Source organism: Struthio camelus, chromosome 6, assembly GCF_040807025.1.
Source record: "Struthio camelus isolate bStrCam1 chromosome 6, bStrCam1.hap1, whole genome shotgun sequence".
Classification (NCBI taxonomy): Eukaryota; Metazoa; Chordata; class Aves; order Struthioniformes; family Struthionidae; genus Struthio; species Struthio camelus.
Window position 1 is genome coordinate 22,130,971 of NC_090947.1, and position 5,972 is coordinate 22,136,942.

Sequence of the window (5,972 nt, forward strand, 5' to 3'; positions counted from 1 at the left end):
CGAGGGTGCAGGCAAGGAACCGGCTGCCTGTGCAACACTCACAACTACCATTTACCTTGGTCCGTTTGAAAGAGATGAGCTTACTTTCCCAGCCCAATTAATTCTCCAGGTAGAGTACGAACCTCACACAAGCTCCTGTTTACGAACATCTGTGCATACATATGTGTACACGGGGCCATGCAGTCCATGGTACATGCCTTTCCTTAATGGTTTTCAGGCTTCACTTCAGCGAGGGAGGAGAGACATGTCTCATGGCCGTGCGTTTTCTGCCTCTCCGTGGCAGGAGGGAACGCGGGCAGGTTTGTACACTTCTGTCTGGGTCTCCGTGCTGCCGCTTGAGCTGCTCATGGGCTCTGCCGGGCCTCTGGAAACTTCCTTCCCCCTCAGGCAATGCACTGAAATGCTTCCTACACACTGAGTTTGCTCTCAGCCACTCTGAGCTGCTTTCCTATTATGGACACAAAAGGCTGGTTTCACAGAAGCCGCTGTCACTGGGGGCATCTCTGTAAAGACAGCTCATTTCCTCACTCTCCACTGTCCAGCCTCACCTCAAACACTGCATCTGCTTTCACAGCAGCTCTTCACATCCTCTGTGCTGCTGCCACATGTGCATGTTCTTCCTAGGATGAGCTGAATGAGAAGAGTATTGTATAATGATCTCTGATGTAGCTTAAAGTGCCGTCTTTCCCTTCGCTGCCTTTTGTCTGCGAGAAGTGTGCTGCGTCTGGTGCAGCTGTGTTCTTGCTCTGCGTCTGCACAGCCCTCTTCTGAGATTTGCACCCATACCAAGAGTTCCCTTCTTCCCTCTGAAAAGCGTGATGAACGAGTGCAGAGCGGAGGAGCCCAAAGCCTGCAGAGATGTGAGCCAGGACTAGGAGAAAAATAATAACCTGATAAAAGAGGCTCCTTTGACTGCCAGTGCACGTACTGTGAGTTGGAAAGTGAAATCCCAAGTGGAGATGGGAAAGGGAGGGCACAGAAATTTAGGGTCAGATGCTGACCCTACTTGCGTTCGGAGCAGAGGATCTCCTGTACCAAATCCTAAATCAGCCAGCCCCGTGAATTCCCACCCCATTCTCCTCGAGGTCAGTCAGAAGTCACCTACAAGCATCCCACGCTAGGACATGCATGATGATCTGGCTCCAGGAAGGTGCCGAGCACCTTCTGCTTTCATTAAGCTTTGGATGTTTGAAATGGTCACCACTACGCGTGACTGGGCTCTGCCCTTATTCAATATATTTCTTACTGAAGCATGTAAACAAAATATGGTCCTGACCTGGAAAAAAACGCACTGCATTTATTATCTAAAAATTAAGTGGATTTGAACCAAATTTCATTTTCAGTCATGCCAACCTTTAGAATTGATCTAGCATTAAATTGTGGATGTCTATAGGGAGTTCCCTTGGATCATTTGATCAAATTATGCTCTTGAAAATGTGCTTCAAAAATGTCATCCTGGTGTAGGAGGAAAAGAAAGAAAATAAGGCAATGAAATTAATGGAAATTTGGAGAAATGAAATGTTGTCTCATATATTTTGACAATGTAGACATCAGTAGGTTTGCCAGACAGATCAGCTTCACATTTCAAATACAGCTTAAGCAGTGTCTGACTTGCGCAGAATAATCTAATCTGAAGCACAACCTACTTGCTGGCCCTTTTCTCGGCTTAAACCTTTTTACAAGTTTATTTGCTTTACCAAAATTCTGGCCATGCATTCCAGGTCCTTCTGCAGTCCTTGGGAAGAAAGCAGGGATCTGACAACATGGGCAAGTTCTGGTCATAAAAGAAGTGTTTTAGGTAAGAAGGTAGGCAGGCAGCAGCAGCAAAGGGAGAAGAGATGAGAAGATGAAGAAATGACATAGCGATATGATCAGGAATAGAGATCAAGAGGGAAGAGCACTGGTGATTGAAGGGCTGGGACAGAGAAATCCCACTGCTCCTGTTGGTTAATCACCACCTTGCTTTGCAAACATCACATTGCAGGCTCTTTTCCTTCACTGACATCTGCTACAACAGCCGACTACTTTCGACAATAAAGTGCGAGGCATAACTGAGGGATCTACGCAGTCTTCAGCACCAGCAGTGAGTTAAGAAGGAAAGAAGCTCTCATTAGTCTTCTGGATCTCCAACTGAGTTTGCTGCACTGGAAGGTGTTTGGGGGGTTTGGTGTTGTTGGGTTTTTTACATGAAAACACAGCAAATTTGACTATGAAGCATAAGAAATATTTTGGCATATATTTTTAAAAACAGGGTCATACTTTAATACTGACTGTCTAGCTGCACAGTATACGCTATACCTTGATATTGCATTGTTACAATGATATATTACAGCACCAAATAATAGCCATTGTTTACTGAATTCAGGTTAGAGTATCTACCCTTCCTCTCATTTGATTTTCCTAAATTTTTTGATTTTCCTAAATCTTCTTCTGTCCCAAGCACATTTTATCCTTAATCTAGTCATACGCCACACCTTGACCATATGGTCCTCTACTGGGGAACAGAGTAATTCTAGGCAATTAAAGCGCTTGTTTGTATCCATTTCATCTGTAGATCTATGGAGGTGCAAGCAAAATAGGTTGGATAGTGAAGACTGCTAATGCTGATAGCGCTTTAGATCACTTGATAATCTTTTTCCTGTGCTAGTTATTACTGAATGGAAATCAAATGCATGCATGTTAGGGCTAAGAACAGATGGCACTTCTGTTCTGTGAGGAAGAAACAGGGGCAAAGGGGCAGCAAAGTTGAACCTCCCCCCTTCCCTATCTTACCAGGATTCATTGTGTGGCCCTCCTGTTACGGTTGGCTGTGACTCTTTATTGTCATAAAGAGATGTGAGAAGTTAGAGAGAGACAGACAATAACCTTAAATCCTTTACTGCATTTTACCAGGGGTCTTAAAAAAACATATAAAAAAATAAAACACAGCTGAGGGAGCTGGAAAATGTCACTCAGGCATTACACAAAGAACCTGATACATTTGTTGACCTTTCTTCTTCCTCCACCCTTCTCCTCTAAGATGGATTTAGTAGTAGTGGTTGCTTCAGTGCTATGAGTGCTTTCTTAAAAATAATTTAGATGCTGTTGTCTGTCTGCCACTCGGAAAACATAGCTGTTTCAACGAGCTCCTGCTGAAGCTGCAAAGAGGTTTTATTGAAATGTCTCCAGAAAAACACCAAAATTTCAGTCGTTTTCTTGTCTGATGAAATGCATCTTGTTCTTGCCTTTACAATCTTTTTTTTTATTTTTTTAATTGTATTTTGGTATTCAGCGTCTTTTCATTCTTATCCCCTATTTTACAAACGGCATGTGTGGTATTAGGAGCTGAAGGCAGAGATGAGAGGAGAAGTGTTGTGAACCAACTAATTTGCAGGCAAGAAATAAAGCTCTTGTAAGGTGGTCCCAGGGGTATCTTCGCCACAAACACGATCTGAAATGACATGTAATCTGGTACATTTCAAAGGCAAAACATTTCCTATTCTAAAGTATCTTCATGAGCCAGGGTTGGTTTACCTGTTTCCAGAGAATAATAAACTCCACTAGGGAAAAGGAAACTCCTTCCCTCCCCTCTCAAAATTCCTGTTCTTTTTCAAAGGGGCAACGGCAGTCAACGGTTTATTTCTGTTCTATTTTTTGCTGCTCAGGAGGCTTAGAACTCAGTGGTGGCTCCTAATACGTAGCTGAGTGCAGTTCTGGAGTAAATACCAAATAGCAGTACACAATATATTCTTGTACAACACAATAAATAATAGTGTGAGGCTCCCTTTTTGTTTTTTTACAACAATTGCTACAGATGGCTGTACATTACTCTTTAAAAAGTAAGGATCTGGCTTTTATAAATATCTAAAATTTTAAGCAATTCACAGTATATCTATAATCTGGCAATTTCTCAAGGTGTTCTAGAGATGCCTGAGTTTAACTGAGCTTGGAATATCATAGTAATACTTTCTCAGTGTAATTCAGTGTTTCTAGTCACACCAAAAGGCTCACACACAAAAAGTTCACATTTCATTTGAAACGTTAGATATTTCAGACAAGCCTTAGGTTTAGACTTTGTCCACGCTTTGGTGAAGGTTCAGCTGCTCTTGCAAACTGATGTACTTAATCACCCCTTGTGAATGATTCATGTACTACGAGGCGTGTTTCGATATGCGTATCATTTAGGCTTATGATAGCCATACTCTGTACTGTATGTTTTAAAAAGCTTTAAAAATGTTCTGAAAGGGGAATTTGGCCACAAATAAAATCCAAAGCTTTTTCAGAGATAAACACCAATAAGCATTTCAGATCTTTCCTATTAATTTCATGGCTGTTTTGTCCTAACGCTTTTAGTTTTGAAAAAAGAAGCTGATGCTTTGTGAACTCTCTGACTTAATACTGACCCCTGTTGCAACAGTCATCTGATTTTCTCTCTAACTCTGCATGGAGAAATTAGGGTACAGTATGTATCTAGTCACCTAGATATGATTATGATAAAGATTTGACACAGTGTTTTTTAAAAAAACAAGATCTTAGGTTATATTGATTGTCAAAATCGTTATCCTTGTGTTCATATGTACTGACTCTACATGCTATTTTTTCAGTTGTAGAAAATGATATTTATGAATAAATTCTGTGACTTGGATAGAGCTATTGAAGACTCCTGCAAAGGATGAGAAGAAGCGACGGAGCTGGAATATCCAGAAAGGAGAAGTCTCCAAAGCCTGAAAGCAGAAAGTTCTCTCCTGAAGCTGATAATGACGTGAGACAGGAGAGTAGCTGGGGTGACTTGTGCTGTCAGTCTGGATTACTAGCCTCAGCCATTGGAAGGACAGACTTTGTACTGTGAGTGACCCTAACGTGTGTTGTACTTGGATCTCTACCAAATATAAGTCATGATAAAATATTATGCCCCATAGATGGGTCTTACACCTGAACTGTTGGTTTCCCTGAGACTCTCCAAACTATAATTCTTAATTTATGGGAACTCTGTCCAAACATAGCTTGGAACAAAGTATGTGCAGGGGTGTAAGAGAGTGTTCACAAAATCTTTCAAAGAAGGTAGTCCTGTTCCCTAGTAGTGTTTATTTTGTCTCCTGCACTGGATACCTTAATGATTTTGAACCATTAGATTAGTCTAGACTAGACACTATTGCTAACAATCATAAAAAGCACTGTATTTACTCCTGAATAAAAGAGAAATTCCTACCAAATTGGCTGGTAGCACTACTAGTCTTTATCCTAACTACCACAACTGGAAAAATAAATGAGGCCTTTCTAATCCTGTGGAGTGCAGTCACATATTAATGCACAGAGGGTATCACATCTGCAACTCGCACTGCCCGAGGAAACTCACGGTGCTGGGCTCGGACGGTTGGTTGCTTCCTGGTGAGGTAAGAGATAGCTGACTGCTCATCTCCGTTTTACCAGGACAAGTCAACAGCCTTGCGTAAGTATACGTGCGTAAAAGATTTGACCCTCTTACTGAGGTAAGTTGAAAACTTGCTAATCCTCCTCTTACCAAACTACCTCCTAGTTTCAGCGTAAGGACTTCTGACCCCCTGTACTGCCTGTGTGTACTGTTACCTTTAGTCAGACATTAATTTCGTTTTTTCTTTTTCTTTAGATGAATCAGCTGTACTTTCCAGCATACCCATTTTTGTGGGCATTGACATCTTTATATAGGTGTTGGGGAGGGATTCCATTAGCAGGAATCAATTGTTCCCCTTCTGGGTTGCTTTCCAGACATATCAATATTTTGCTAATATGAGAATATTCAGCCAGAAAGCAACACAATATGCTAGTTCAGCTGCTTTATTGAAACCGTATTTCTGAGGGCTGTTTTTCACTTTAGTGACTCATGTGACATGTGCCATTTTAACGTGGTGTGTAGGACACACAGTTGTTCCAACACTTCATTATTTGGCTCGAAGCAGTACAGTACATTTTTCTGTTTAGGGAACAAGTTTGGATTTACCATTGACTCAGGAGAA

At 41.5% G+C, this 5,972-nt stretch overlaps 1 long non-coding RNA gene across 1 annotated transcript; it reads left to right on the plus strand.

Moving 5' to 3' along the window:
* Positions 1-5,338, plus strand: LOC138067715 (uncharacterized). Its single transcript, XR_011142095.1, has 4 exons — positions 1-109; positions 218-299; positions 1,985-2,151; positions 4,584-5,338. It is a non-coding gene; the product is annotated as an uncharacterized lncRNA (long non-coding RNA).
* The last annotated feature ends 634 nt before the right edge of the window (positions 5,339-5,972 follow it).